We start from the raw sequence: 16576 nt of genomic DNA, 5'->3' as shown, positions 1-16576 counted from the left end.
ATACCCAATCCCAATCATCTCAGTGGCAAAGAACCATTTTTATATAGGCAGATGTGTATTTTATTTCATTCTGTCATCCTTCTCACATTAGGCAGGAAGTCCTGACTTCCTGTATTGGAGGAGGAAGAGCACAAATAACATAGAAGAAAAAATAAACAAATATAAATATATAAATAAAACTAAGTAAAATTAAAAAATAAATTCTTTGCTTTCAAGCTTCAAAATAAATTTAGACACTTTCTCTAGAATCAATAAAAGAAAAAGCATTTGAGTTTGGGTTGTAATCTTTGAGTTTAAAAAAAAACCTATGCCTTACTAAAAGATCTCTGAGAATATGGATTGATACAAACTCTAGATTTAATACAAATTTCGAGGTCTGTGGGAATTCCTAGGGGTGACGGAAACAAAAGCAACACAGTTAAGACATTGATGAAGACCTCCATGCCCAACGTTCATATCCCTTCCCACCAGTGGAGCCCCAAACAGGTTTGTAGGAATCTGAGACTAGGAGACTTACCTAATTCCTATCAGAAAGACAATAGACTTGCAAGTTTCCACCAGGGCAGAGATAGCTGTGCTGTAGTCAGAGTGGGCCCAGAGAGCCCAAGACAGCCCCATTCTATCCATTCTGTATAAGTGATGTTAGAGCAGCTGAGTTGTCACAGACACACCAAAAAACATGGAAATGTATTGAGAGAGCTTTAGTGAATCTGGACAGATTTCAATTTCAAGGGACACGGAACATGTACATCAACAACTAGAAAGCCAGAGGGACTCAGACATCTAGAGACACAGAAACAGGGAATGTGGCAGGACAGACCCAAAGCACTGCATCCAGCAGGTGCCAACACGGGCCAGGTGCCCCCAGCCAGCATCAGGACACCACTAAGGCCTCTAGAGCTTAGACATCAACCCAAGGATGGAGCGAGGGAAACCCGAACGGTCAGAGGAAATCCTGAATTGACTTTAAAAATTATGATTTAACTAAGAAAACCCTATATTTGCTTAAAAGAAGTTTTCTGATACCAGATGAAATGGTTACTGGAGTTAGAAATTAAGTTGTTACAGACAATAAAGCTGTTGTGGTTTGTACATCTGAGTAAACTCCAAAATGTTTACCTGCTAGGTTTCTAGTCTCCAGACCAGCTGTGCTCAATGTCTTCCTGCTCCTACAAAAATGACAAATTACTCTCACACGTATCACATGCCCCCTCAGGCCAGCCAAGGGATACGTGCTATTTCAAAAATTAGGAAACCAAGACACCCAATTGAAAACCACTAACCTGGATATTTATTAAAAGAAATAGCTTGGGTTAGTATGAAATTTGGAGTAACCCTGAAAGACGGGAATTTGTTACTAAGGGCACCAGAGGAACGCATAATCTCTGTTAGGAGACCCTGCCGACCCTGTGTCAGAATGAAAGCCGGGACGGGCAAACAGTACTTTCAAACAGGCACATACCCAAGCATCGAGACACAGTAAACACATAAGATAATTCATCTGGACACTTTTATATGCAGCATGTATAGGATTTAAAATAACATTCCCATGTTAAACTGAAAACATTACTATGTAAATGCTTCAACTAAGCTGCATGAAAGAGTAAATACCAGCCTTGCAAATTGGCCTCCCTTAAGGGCACTCAAAGGAATAGGACTGCATGCTGTTCTCTAAAGATATGTCCTCCTCTCTATCAATCTTTTCTATTTTGACAGCAAACCCATTGACCAGCATATGTTTCAGAATTTCTGAACAATTGACATTCAAGGCCTAACAGACATTTGTTCTTTGCCTTCCTAGAAACCTCATAGGAATCACTGTTGCCAATAAAATATACCATAAATCTAACCCCCAAGCGGCATCGCTTCAGGAGGAGAATGGACGCCCCCATTCTCCACACTGTTTCTGTACATCTATGTTGGTTCTCTCCCTGAATCGGCCACGCCAGCAGGAGGTCATCAATCAGCAGGTGACAGCAAGCACACGTTCAGAATAGCTTAAGAGAAAAATGGAGTCTTTTTTTATTCCCTATTGTCACCTCCTAAAATGTAAGTTGCTTGTTGATCTCATCACATTGAGTTATGTTTGTGTGAAGTGTTGAAAAGACCCAGCCTGCACATATTCTTGAAGGCTTGAAATAATGGCTCAGTGAACAGATGTATACTTTCACCCAGTAGCTCTTTGTGGAAATGAATTTTTAGGAGCCTCAAATATCCACGATTCAACCCTGATGAAAAGTCAAGTTAAAACTAAATGCTATTATTTTGGAGAGAAATTTTAAGAAGTAATTGATACAAGGACTTTTGAGACTGAAAAACACTGGGTTAATAATGAGCCTTTGTTTGGTGAAACAAATTAAGAGTACAAGACAGAGATTAAAAGCACAGGCTCTATTGTAAACCAATCATCAATCAATTAAAAATAAATAAATAAATACTAAAAAAAAAAAATCACAGGCTCCAGGGACAGACTGCCTACATGCAGATCCTTCAGATTTTAGCTCCGTGACCTTAAAATTACTTCATTTCTCCACTCTTCAGTCTTTTTGAAAATTTGGGATAGTTAATTACATGCACCTCATAGAGAGGCCAGTGCCTGACACATGATAATTGTTCAATTAATGCTTGTTTTAACTCCATATAGGTAGTTAAGAGAAGCAGTGAATGCAGAATTACATGCTATGGAAAAGACTCTGATGCTGGGAGGGATTGGGGGCAGGAGGAGAAGGGGACGACAGAGGATGAGATGGCTGGATGGCATCACTGACTTAATGGACGTGAGTCTGAGTGAACTCCGGGAGTTGGTGATGGACAGGGAGGCCTGCCGTGCTGCGATTCATGGGGTCGCAAAGAGTCAGACATGACTGAGCGACTGATCTGATCTGATCTGACTATAAAAATAAGCTAAATCATGTTTCCTATCTTATAATTGTATAAAGTTTCTGCTTATCTGTGTTAACTAAAAAGAGCAAGGACTTTTCTTAAAATAATGAAAATACTAGCCTATTGGTTCCAAGAGCTGTTAACTAGGAATGCTTGTTACAGAAACATCACTTGTTGGATATTTGTTAATGAACACTAATTACTGTGCTTATAAGCTGTGCTTATCATGAGGCCTGCTCTGACTCACCAACCTTTTGATTAGTAAACAGCTAAATGGCTTCCCTGGTGGCTCAGATGGTAAAGAATCTGCAGGAGCCCTGGGTTCAATCCCTGGGTGGAGAAGATCCCCTGGAGAAGAGAATGGCTAACTTCTCCAGTATTCTTGCCTGAAGAATTCCATGGACAGAGGAGCCTAGTGAGCTATACAGTCCATGCGGTTGTAAAGAGTCAGACACTTTTAGTTAATTGAGAGACTAACAGTCACTCAAATGTAGCACTGCCCATTTAGGTCTAATTTATTCAATCAATATAAAAGGACCATGCAGATTCTCCTAGACTGAGAGGACAGCTAAAGGCATTCTTCATTGTAAAAATGAATTTTTTAAAAATGAGATGATTCTAACATTTACTTTACATAGCAATGCAATATCTCTAATTGAAAACAATATCTTCTGTCTGATGACATAGCATTCAACTGTCTTTCAGATTTGTTCAGTGTTTTCTCAATTTTGAAAGCACTTGAAAATCCATAAGGGGACAGGATGTCCTTCTTCATTTTCAACATTTACATCAAGGATATTTTTCAAATGTCTTTCATATTTATCATATCTTCAACAGGTAACCCTTATAGCACTCATAAAACAAGTTCAAACTGACCCTATCCTGTTTATAACCAGATACTGAGGTGTTTTTCAGAAAAAAAAAAAAAAAAAAAAAACCAAAAGGCAAGTCATGCAACTAAGACATGTGCAAAAGAGAAAATTTTGACTTCAAATAACACCAGGTACAGAATGTCCCCCTCCTAACCTCCTCGCAAGGGACCAAACGACTGGGACATGACAAGCAGAAGATACTGACTTCCTTTACCCATCTCTGTATTACTTGATGATGACAGTCAGCATGAACAATTTTTTTTATTTACAGATATAGGTTTTTAAGAAAAGTTATAATGACAATGCCCAAGTAAAGAGCTAAGGAATGCTTTGAAACCCCTGAAAGCTTCTAATTGAAGACAAGTTCCAGTGGTGAAAAAAACATATACTTTGCATTCTGAGCTTTGCTACCATAGGGAGGTGGGCAGAGAGAGTAAGAGAGAGAAAAAGATAGAAAGTTTATATGAGCTTTCCCATTAATTTAATCCCTACTAATTTAATTCATAGGAAATAACCATAAACATGCATATATAATTCTATAGAAGTACAGTATTTCATTGTAATACTTTTTATTATGTCAAAATTGGGAGGAATATAAATGTCTACCAGTAGTAGAATAGTTAAATAAATCATGACAATGTCTATACAAATGCAGCCATTATAACTATACTAATGATCTAGAAATACTCTTGCTGTTAAGGGGAAAAATAAATAAATAAAACTGAATATACCACATTGTTACAATTTTGTAAACATACATATATAAAGCTAAAATGCTAAGCTGTTAACAAAGCTTCTCTGCATAATTGATTTAAAAGGTGATCTTTATTTTCTTCTTCACATTTTGTTTTCCCGTTATATGTGATTAATGTCCATCCCTTTGAAATTAGAATTTTTCAAAATAGAATTTTTTCCTATAAATATTGTAAAGAAATCCCAGGAGAGGGAGAGAGGCACATAGCAGAGAAATCAGTGGGCAAATACAAGAAAACCCACACTTCCCTTCCTCCCCGTGATGCTGAATTTAAAACTGCCATGCAAGGGATATTTTATCAGGGGCATGAGACAGCATACAGGATAGTATAGAATATTTATACATAGTGACTGAAATGATCCAGCCAAGAGATAGACACTGATAATGCAGAGAACAGAACCTAGCATTACAAATAATTTTCCTTATTTTCTCCCTGATTTTCCTTATTCTCACCTCCATCTGCAAGGCCATGAAATATTCCATATTCAGGAAACATTTTCTAAATACTCGTAATGATTATCTAATCCTTTTTTAAAAAATGAAGAAAGGAGGAGGGTGGTTAGAACAAGGGCTCCTGGTCATAATGAGCTTAGATAACACTTCTGGGAATGCTTCCCTGGAAGAGATCTTCTCATGTGACTATCTACTTATTATACCATATTTAAGCTATGTGAGCTATTTAAGCCTCTCATTTATAGTGTTACCAAACCAAACTTGGGCCCACTCACCCAATGCATAATGAAGCCAATCTACTGACACCAGGTTGCGGTGAAGGAAAATACAGTGTTTATTGTAAGGTAGCAAGCCAGGAGAAAGTGTAGTTGATGCTCAAAAGACCCGAATTTCCCAAAGGCTTTTAGAAGCATTTTGTTTTGTTTTGTTTTGTTTTGTTTTAATTTTATTTTATTTTTAAACTTTACAATATTGTATTAGTTTTGCCAAATATCAAAATGAATCCGCCACAGGTATACCTGTGTTCCCCATCCTGAACCCTCCTCCCTCCTCCCTCCCCATACCCTCCCTCTGGGTCGTCCCAGTGCACCAGCCCCAAGCATCCAGTATCGTGCATCGAACCTGGACTGCTGACTCGTTTCATACATGATATTATACATGTTTCAATGTCATTCTCCCAAATCTCCCCACCCTCTCCCTCTCCCACAGAGTCCATAAGACTGATTTATACATCAGTGTCTCTTTTGCTGTCTCATACACAGGGTTATTGTTATCATCTTTCTAAATTCCATATATATGCGTTAGTATACTGTATTGGTGTTTTTCTTTCTGGCTTACTTCACTCTGTATTATAGGTTCCAGTTTCATCCACCTCATTAGAACTGATTCAAATGCATTCTTTTTAATGGCTGAGTAATACTCCATTGTGTATATGTACCACAGTTTTCTTATCCATTCATCTGCTGATGGACATCTAGGTTGCTTCCATGTCCTGGCTATCGACGAACATTGGGGTACACGTGTCTCTTTCCCTTCTGGTTTTTAAAGACAGTGTGAGGGACAGGGTCTTAGGGTGGGTGATCAGCTCGTGCACAATTCTTCTGATTCGTTGGTGGTGAGGTAACAAGGTGATGTTTTGGGGATCTTTATCATCAGCCTTCTGGTTCCAATCCATCTGGGTTCTACTTGCTTGTAGTTAGCACGTGGTTAACTTTTTCCACCTTATTATTCTGTGTAACTAAAAATCAACAAATGGATGCTATTCAGAGAACTTCTAAGAAGAGGCTAAATTAATCAGTCTCATCAGCTCACAATGACAGTCAGGAATCTGTGTCATTGTGTTCTCAGAACACACAGCAATGATGGCAGAAGAAGAAAGAAAAAGGAGTCTGCCAAAAACACCCCAGGCTGCAGAAGCCTGGGTATACACGCACACACTCAGAAAGACACTGGGAAACAGGAATTGTGAGTGATCCTCTGGAGTCCTGGGAGGAAACTGCTGATTGTTTTTGGAAAAACATTCCCACCCACGCCTGGGCTCAGAGAATAGAAAAATGGTATCCAGATCTCCTTCTTAGAAGCATTCCCCTCCCTGAATCTAGTACCTGAGGTATTTGAGCAGCAGATAAAAATAGCATTTGCTCAAAACAAAGCAAATAATTTTTAACTAGCTTGCTGCCTGAACTTTGTCTCCTACAGATCTCAGACACCAGGCCAACTTCTCTAGCTGTACACACTGGTGTCTGTCTCAGGGGGAACATTTCTGACTTCTTCCCCGCTCTTCCCACTTCAGGCAGTAAGGAGGCCATAGGCGGGCCAGGACCAGCATCGAAGCCAGCTGTTCCCACAGCTGGTTTTACCACAATGCCCCAGGACCCTAACACCCACCCACAGGCTCTGACCACCTATGCTGATCCGCCCTGCCCAGTGCAGCCAGACCAGCCTTCCACTGTCTCCCTCCCACAGAGAACCTTCTCAGACTCCTCTTAAGACAATGCTTTCCGTGAAAACACAGCATGCTTCACCACTTCACAGTCTTGTTCAGGCCATTCCACTTGCCTCAAAGACTCTCTAATCCTCATTTTCAGTACTGAAATCCTGCCCTTGATTCACAGTTAGCTGTAGCAATCACCCTCACCCCTGGCAACTGTAAAACTTTATAGCAGTAAAAGACAAATATTATAGGCTGTCACTTGAAAGTGGACTCTAAAAAAGTTATAAAAATGAACAAATGAATCTATTTACAAAACAGAAACAGAGACACAGACACAGAAAACAAATTTATGGCTACTAAAGGGGAACAGGAGCAGGGGGCAGAGAGAAATTCAGAGTTGGGATTAACAGATACACACTACTATATATAAACTAGATCAGCAATAAGGATTTCCTGTATAACACAGGGAACAAAATTCAATATCTTATAATAACCTAGAGTGGAAAACAATCTGGAAAATAAATATATATATATATAACTGAATCACTTCACTGTATACCTGGAACTAACACAATAGTGTAATTCAGCTGTACTCCCATCAATCAATCAATAATAAAATCTTACACTATATGGGAAAAGAATCTGAAAAAGAATGGATATATGTATATGCCTAACTGAATCACTTTGCTATACATCTGAGACTAGCATAAAATTGTAAATCAACTATACTCAAAATAAAATAAAAATTAAATTTAAAAAATTTTCAAGAAACTTTATAGCAGTCATGTTGCTTTAGATCTCATTTATTTGTGGGTAGGTCACAGACACTGTGTTAGATGCCAAAGATACGATGCTGAAGAAAAATATGCCCAACAACAGATTCCCTAATATCTAATGAGAAAGATAGGATAAACAGATATATAAACAATATACAAGCAAATTAGGATGCATGTTATAGAAGCAATAAATAAAAGGCTGAGAGAGAGATTGAAGGGTACAATTTAACAGGGTGATCAAGAAATACTTTTCCCTCCTCTGGGAGAAGTGACTGAGGGGGCAGAGAGAGTCAAAATTGTTACACTACATTCTACTCCTTGGAAACAAGGAGATTCTACCCAACAGAGATGTATAAACACCTTGATCACGTGCACGCCTTGCTGATGCTGCTCCACGGGGACTTTAATTTGGATTTGCACTAATATGGGTTTCCCATGGATTCAATGAAGTTTGTGTCTTTAGAAAAAGACACACCTACAAATCTTTTCCACATAACCTCTATTTCGGCCCCTGCTCAGTTGGCCGACAGACCATATTCTCAAGCTTCCTAGGGGTCCTTTGGTTTGATTGAGAGGATCTATGAGGTTCGTCTTAATCTCGAGAAAGAACCGTTTGTGTGATTGAATACTCCCACAATTGATTTTTTCTGATGTTTTAATGAAAAGTTGTACAGTTTCACTCAGATTTTTCTCTATGCTGCACTGTCTTAATTTTAGTATCTTTTCAAATTGAGGATTTTCAGATTTATACAGTCCTGGTTCCTTTTTGTTTAACAATTCTTTCTTCAGTTTACCTCTTTCCCCTTGCATTTCACTATAAGCAGCAAGAAGAAACCCAGTGGTACGTTCATGCTTTGCTTAGAAATCTCCTTAGCTCTGCAACCAAGTTCAGCCTTCCGCATAGCCACGGGAAACAATTGCAGTTTCCGCCACTACCTAACAAGGGTTCCCCTTCCTTCAGTTCTCAGTAACAGTTCCTTAATTCCTTCTGCAGCTTCCCTAGTAGTGTCCTTAAAGTCCAGACTTCTATTAAAACTAACAATCTGTTCAGAGGAATTTAGATTTTTTTTCTATCATACTTCTCAAAATTCCTTCAGCCTTTTTAGATATTTGTTACAAAAGCACCCACTATCAGGTGCCAAAATCTGTATTCATTTTCTACGGCCACAAGACAACTTACCACAAACTCGTGGCTTAGCACAGCACACACTTGTATCTCACGGCTTCTGCAGAAAAGTATGCTCTAGAGACTCTCTTTGAAGAAGTAAGCAGTCATGTTAGAGAAATCCATATGTAAAGAAAGAGCAGGTAGCAATTCTCTCCCTCCTTATTGACTCAGGAAAATATAGAAGTCATGAAGACTGACAATATTGCTGAGAAGTAACACTGACTGATAACCTAATAGCAGAATCTGAGAGCCATCTCCCCTCAACAGAAAGCAGATACAGCTGTATTTAGAAACACATCGCCAGGTTTCCCTTCCAACCCACCAGGTTTTATCTCAGGAAGCCAGAACCACCCAGAAAGTCACTTTATAAACTTAGAGACTGGCTGATGGGAATTCCTCCTCCACATCCATCATGTTTCTACACCCAGAAATGAAAACTAGAGAAAGTCACCTACAGAAAAGTTGGTAGAAACCACCTAGAGAAAGTCGGTAGGACCACTAGCAGTGCTTTGCCTTTTTAGGTAGAGACGGTGCCAGGAAAAGTTCAGATGTGTACATGGCTTCTTTGTACCCTATCAGGTACCCCAGGAGGTACCTGGGATAGAGAAGAAGATATTGAAATGGGAACTATCTTTTATGTTTGTTTGATTATCAAAATTAACATGACTTTTTCATATTTTTTATAAGGAGGAAGTTAGTCTGGGTAGCTTCAAAAAGCCCTTCAGTTTGAATTTTTTTGTGATTCTATGACTCCAGATGAAAATTTTAATTAATGTTGGTTTAGAAGTTTAAATCTCAAAATGCTAGTCTTGACCCTGATGCCAAGTCCTGGATGAGGTTCTAGAGTTGCTGACCCCTGGTAATACTGCAGCCACCCAGAACCCAGCGAAAGCTGAGTGAAGAGCAAAGGTTTGAGAACTAAGAGTACAAACTTAGATAATCAGCTGTGAACTTACATACACAAAAATGAGAACCTTCATGGGACCATCACAGATATACACCCCCAAACTGGCCCATTCAAATTTCAAGTCTTAATGTTTTGTAAAACTGGCTCCCTCCCAAAGTGGGAAACCTGTAGATAAAGTGTCTTCTTTTTTCCTCTCTCAATATCTTCTTTAGTTCATCTTCCTGCTATTGGTAATTCTGGTTCTGTTCATGTTTAGGTTTATTGCAGAGCAGTAGCTTTCATTCCTATCTTATTTTTTCACTTAAGTATAAACTTTAATAGGTGATGCTGGAGTGTGTCCCCACATTGGTCTAGGGCTCTGGAATCCACATTTTTTAAGCCTTCCTATTTATTTAATGTGCAGCCAGACTCGAGAACTATGAGGCTGGAAAGTGAAAATGTTAGTCGCTCAGTGGTGTCCAACTCTTTGAGACCCAATGGATCTGCTAGGCTTCTCTGTCCAGGGGATGCTCCAGGCAAGAATACTGCAGTGGGTAGCTATTTCCTTCTTCAGGGAATCTTCCCAAACCAGGGATGGAACCTGGTTCTCCTGCATTGCAGGCAGATTCTTTACCAGCTGAGCCACCAGGGGAGCCCGAGAACTAAGAGGCTTGAATGTTTTTAAAAGGCTGCTTCTCCGTGTGGCCTCCAGGGGACAATCTTGCCCATTAACATGATTCTGAAAACAATGAGACCATGCTAACATTACATGGGGACTGATGAGAGGCCTGAACTTGGGAGAGTAAAGAATACCAATGATAATTAGACACTTGAACACTGTTGAGGTCCTTGGCAGCAGATTTTTCTTTAAAATTCTTTTGTTTTGTTTTTTTTGTTTTGTTTTGTTTTTTTAATTTTATTTTATTTTTAAAGTTTACACAATTGTATTAGTTCTGCCAAACATCAAAATGAATCCGCCACAGGTATACATGCGTTCCCCTTCCTGAACCCTCCTCCCTCCTCCCTCCCCATACCATCCCTCTGGGTCCTCCCAGTGCACTAGCCCCAAGCATCCAGTATCGTGCATCGAACCTGGACTGGCAACTCGTTTCATACATGATATTTTACTTCAGGAAACTTTGTGACCACCTATTTCCTTCTATATGTGCAATTTTCCCAAGCCCTCTCTTATTCCTTAATCCAAGCTTGTAAGGATATCCGAGGACTTCCCCATTCCATGATCATTTCTTTGGATAGGATTTCCTTTATAACAGATTTAACCTTTATAACAAACCACTGTCCAAAAAATGATTTGGCCAGAAGGTATTCCTTTTTCTAAACAGGTCTCTCGAGCCTTTATGTGTACCTTTCATTACTCATGTCATTATCACTTCTGGAATGACAATTTCAGCAGCCAGGATCGCAATGGTGAGTTCTGGGGTGGAAATGAACCAGAAACATGGTTAGTTCAAGGAGCTCAGTATAGTAAATATTATATAATATTTATATACTACCAATATATAATACACATTCAGCTGCATATCTATCTGGTTAAGAAACAGTAGTGAACTCCGGGACAAGATCTTTTGTAAACAATCCTGTTTAATAGCCTTAAAAATAAAATATCATTACAAAGAAATTAGAGAAAAATTACACCAATTTAACAGTTCTAATGAGGTGGATGAAACTGGAGCCTATTATACAGAGGGAAGTAAGCCAGAAAGAAAAACACCAATACAGTATACTAACGCATATATGTGGAATTTAGAAAGATGGTAACAATAACCCTGTGTATGAGACAGCAAAAGAGGCACTGATGTATAGATCAGTCTTATGGACTCTGTGGGAGAGGGAGAGGGTGGGGAGATTTGGGAGAATGGCATTGAAACATGTATAATATCATATATGAAACGAGTCACCAGTCCAGGTTCGATGCACGATACTGGATGCTTGGGGCTGGTACACTGGGATGACCCAGAGGAAGGGTATGGGGAGGGAGGAGGGAGGAGGAGTCAGGATGGGGAACACAGGTATACCTGTGGTGGATTCATTTCGATATTTGGCAAAACTAATACAATATTGTAAAGTTTAAAAATAAAATAAAATTTAAAATAAAATAAAATAAAATAAAAATTAAAAAATAGATATGAACAAATAATTTTCAACTAAGAAACCAACAACAAAAATATGAAAAGAATTCAACCTCAGTGACAAACAAAAGCACGTCAAATAAAACATTTTTTCTCTATGAATTGTTAAATTTTTTAATATTAGACTCTCTGGTGCTCCTAAGGATGTCACGAAACAAAAACTTGTAGTCATGTTGCAGAAATTTCCATGTGTAAACTCATTCTAAGGGTAATTTGTTATATATATATATATACATATATATAACTAATCCACTCAACAGTTCTACATCCAGCAATTTGCCCTTAAAAAATATTCAGAAAAGTTGAGCACAAATTGACCAAAGCAAGTAGTAAAGAATCAATATCACACAGGTTATATTCTTTTGCTACCAAAAACAAAGTTAGATCTGTCAATTAAAAGTCAATGTTAAAGGCAGAAAGAAATGCACTTCTGATTTAAGTCAGAGATAGACAAATATCATATGATATTACTGTTATGTAGAATCTTTACAAAATTATACAAATGAAATTATTTACAAAATAGAAATAGACTATAGACTACAAAAACAAACATATGGTTACCAAAGGGAAAGGAGAGGGAATAAATTAAATGTTTGGTATTAACATGTACACACTACTATATATAAAATAGATAAGCAAAAAGGACCTACTGTTCAGCACAGGAACTCTATTCTGTAGTAATTTCAGTGGGAGAATTTGAAAAACGTATACATAAATGTATAACTGAATCACATCACTGTGTACCTGAAACAAAAACAACATTTTAAATCAACTATATTCCAACATAAAATAAAAATTAAAAAAAGAAAAAATGAACTTCTAAATAATTTGTGAACCAAAGACATAATGAAATTGTTAACATATTTACAACTAAGCTATAATGAAAGGTTTATATTTTAACACTTCAGAGATAAACCTAAAGCAATACAGAGTAATTTTACAGCCTTAAAAATATATTAAAAACAAAAAACTGAACATGATGAGCTAAACATTCAATCAAAAAGTCTTAAGACACAATAAGAGTAAACAACAAAGATAGGATAAAGAAAATAGTAAGAATGAGAGTTAAATTAAGGAAATAGAGAGAAACAAACAATGAAAAGGATCAATTTAAAATGGCCCTTTGAAAAGAACTACAAAATGGACAAATCCCTCATAAATTTTCTCAAGGAAATTAAGACACAAAAATATTGTGTAAAATAAGATTATAGCTACAGGCACAGTAAAAATTTAAATAATTACAAGAAAATGCAGAGGTAGATTCATACAAATAAATTTGAAAACTTGGACAAAATATAAAACTTTCTAAAAATTATAATAGAGCAAAACTGATAAGAAAATTAAAAATTTTGAATTTACATATACATTTAAAACACTATACATACATATGGTTTTTTAGGCAAGTTATTTCAAACCCAAGACCAATAATTTCCATATAATACAAACCATACCTGAGTACTGAGAATAATAAAACACAGGAAGCTAGTCAATGCATTATTCTGAGCCTAAGAGAGAACCATAATGACAAAAACAAGAATAGATTACAAACAAAAATTATAGACCAACATTATTCATAAAAAGCAATGACAACTCCTAAAAATATTATCCATCTAGTACTGAATATTTAAAATAATACTGGTACACCCAGAAGTATGTGTGTGGTGTTAGTCACTCAGTCATGTCCAACTCTTTGAGACCCCATGGACTGTAGCCCGCCAGGCTCCTCTGTCCATGGAATTCTCCAGGCAAGAATACTGGAGTGGGTTGCCTTTCCCGTCTCCAGGAGATCTTCCCAATTCAGGGACTGACCCTGGGTCTCCGATACTGCAAACAGATCCTTTACTGTCTGGGCCACCAAGAAGCCCCAGAAGTATGAGGAAGGCTTGATATTTGAACAACACACCACCTAAATATATTAACTATAAAATTCTCTCAGTAAATGCTGAAAGTAACTTGGTCAAATTTAATATTAGTATGTATTTTTAACTACTCTCTTAGCTATAAAATCTCTTAGTAAATTAGGAAGTAAAGGGAACTTCCTTAACCTGACAAATGGAGTCTTAATTTGTTTTTAAAGTGAAATGTTAAAAACATTCCCTTAAAAACACAAGACTTCCAGTATTATCCTTTCTACTCTACATTAACAGTCTTGGGAATCTTCCCAATCCAGGGATCAAACCCAGGTCTCCTGCATTGCAAGCAGATTCTTTACATCTGAGCCACCAGGGAAGCCCAAGAACACTGGAGTGGGTAATGTAACCCTTCTCCAGGGGAACTTCCCAACCCAGGAATTGAACCAGGGTCTCCTGCATTGCAGGCAGATTCTTTACCAGCTGAGCTACCAGAGAAGCCTATCTTAACCAGTGCAGTAAAATAATAAAAACATTAGTACTAAAAAGGAAAAAACACAATTATCATTAATCATAGATGGCCGATTCTATTTTGCAGGGAGGAAATGTACAAAATAAGCTTAGAAGACCTTGTCATCCCAGAAAACTAGGAAGTTATCAATGACTACAGAGTCCATGTTAAAAGACTTGAGAGCAAACCTGAAAAGATTTTCGCTGGCTAAAGATTCAATGATTCTCGAATCAATAATAAAATGAATCCAATGGATTACAACACATCAAGTATATTTAAATTCATGGGGTCACAAAAACATCCTCCTCAGTTCCTTTTGGGGATTTGTCCTGATTTGCACCAGGTTTGCCTGGGACTGTTCAGGTTTGACACAAAAAGCCTCATGTCCTGAGAAACACCTTCATCTCAGGCAAACAGGGATGACTGGTCACGTTACAGGGAATCAACTCATCATCCTGAAGACTGATAAATAATCATACACTTGATCTCAGAGAGTAATTGAAATATTGACAAGGAAAATATCTTTATAGAAATATTATAAAGATATAATATATAGCAATAACAATAAATGTATATAGAAATATCATAAAGTTAATACGTGAAGTAGAAATTATATAATTAGAATATCATTTTGCCAACCAAGTCCCAGCCAAACAATGCTGTGCTTAGTCACTCAGTCGTGTCTGACTCTTTGCGACACCATGGACTGTAGCCTGCCAGGATTCTCTATCCATGGGGATTCTCCAGGCAAGAGTGGGTTACCATGCCCTCCTCCATGGGATCTTGCCAACCCAGGGATCAAACCCAGGTCTCCCACATTGCAAGGGGATTTTTACCATCTGAGCTACCAGGATAGCCCAAGAATACTGGAGTGGGTTGTTGTTGCTGTTCAATAGCCTAGTCGTGTCCAACTCTTTACAACCCCATGGACTGCAGCACACCAGGCCTCCCTGTCCCTCACCATCTCCCAGAGTTTGCCCAAGTTCCTGTTCATTGCATCAGTGATGCTGTCCAGCCATTTCATCCTGTGAAGCCCTCTTCTCCTTCTGCCCTCAGTCTTTCCCAGCATCAGGGACTTTCCCAATGAGTCATCTGTTCACATCAGATGACCAAACTACTGGAGCTTCAGCTTCAGCATCAATCCTTCCAGTGAATATTCAGGGTTGATCTCCCTTAAGGTTAACTGGTTTGAAGTAGGTAGCCTATCCCTTCTCTGGGGGATAGCCGAAGAATAGATCTTATCATTGCTTATTAAAGTCACTAGCAACACATACATAGTCAAGCTGACGTTATGTATCTGCCCAGGGTACCCAATACCATGATGTCTGGCATTTACTTTAAATTAATCAGAATTGGGGGAGGTACATAGATATGGAGGATGATGGGCAAGCAGATTAGTTAACTGGCCATGAATCGATAATTGTGAAAGCAAGGTAATGGACATAGGCTGTTTTATCACACTCTTCTCTCTTCTTTTGTAGATGTTTGAATTCTCCATAATAAAATACTTCAAAAAAAACCTGGTTAACATAAAAACAAGTCATCAGAAATGCATAGACTCATATTTACAATGTTCACTACATTGTGTTTAAATTAAGCAAAACAAATATAATGATACCAATGATGTTTAAACAAACTAAAGTACACTTACACAACAGAGTAGTACAAAGCTATAAAAATCACATTTTAACGTATAATTGAATGACATGATGGTATATTCATAAACACAATGATAAACAAGTAAGGGTTTCAACATGATCTCAGTTCCTTTAAAGTATGCACATTTGCAAAGACACTAAAGAAATATAATGAAATGTTAACCGTATATATCTCTGGGGAGTGAAATTATAGTTGAATTTTATTATCTCTATTACACTTTTTATACTTGTTGGTTCTGTCTATGTTGATCTTTTTCCTTATAACAAAAAATATACTATATGTTATATATTTATTAAAGAAAAGTAGCAAGCCTGGAGGAAGACAGGTGGGAGGGTAAGCTCAGACAGCAGGTGACATGACTAAGCCTGCACAGGCAGAAACCCCATTTCCGGCTCTGCAGCAGCAAGGCCACAGGACCGCCCAGCTCCAGAGACACTGACAGGGCCTGGCAGGTGGCAGGCAGAATAAGAGCCACTTCACTAGTGAGAAGAAGCCCAAGGATGCAGTCTGGACCACCTGCTCTCCTGTGCGCAGTCGTGGCCCTCATCTGCCTTGGTAGGGAGCTCCCCAACTCTGCAGCTGGGACTTGAGGAAGGAGATTTGGGAAAGAAGTTAGAATAGAATGCTTTTCTCCGCTTTATTTCCTGGGTCAAAACTTGGCTACTGTGGCAGCTTTCTTGT

At 38.1% G+C, this 16576-nt stretch overlaps 1 protein-coding gene across 1 annotated transcript in view; it reads left to right on the top strand.

The window, feature by feature from the left end:
- The window catches only part of LOC129621090 (T cell receptor alpha chain MC.7.G5-like), a 378238-nt gene that overhangs the window by 80282 nt on the left and 281380 nt on the right, over nucleotides 1–16576 (top strand). The gene's annotated exons all lie outside the window — the stretch shown is intronic.

Source organism: Bubalus kerabau, chromosome 10 (genome assembly GCF_029407905.1).
Source record: "Bubalus kerabau isolate K-KA32 ecotype Philippines breed swamp buffalo chromosome 10, PCC_UOA_SB_1v2, whole genome shotgun sequence".
Lineage (NCBI taxonomy): Eukaryota > Metazoa > Chordata > Mammalia > Artiodactyla > Bovidae > Bubalus > Bubalus kerabau.
Note: the sequence above shows the minus strand (reverse complement) of the source record. Positions and strands in the feature narration are given on the sequence as shown.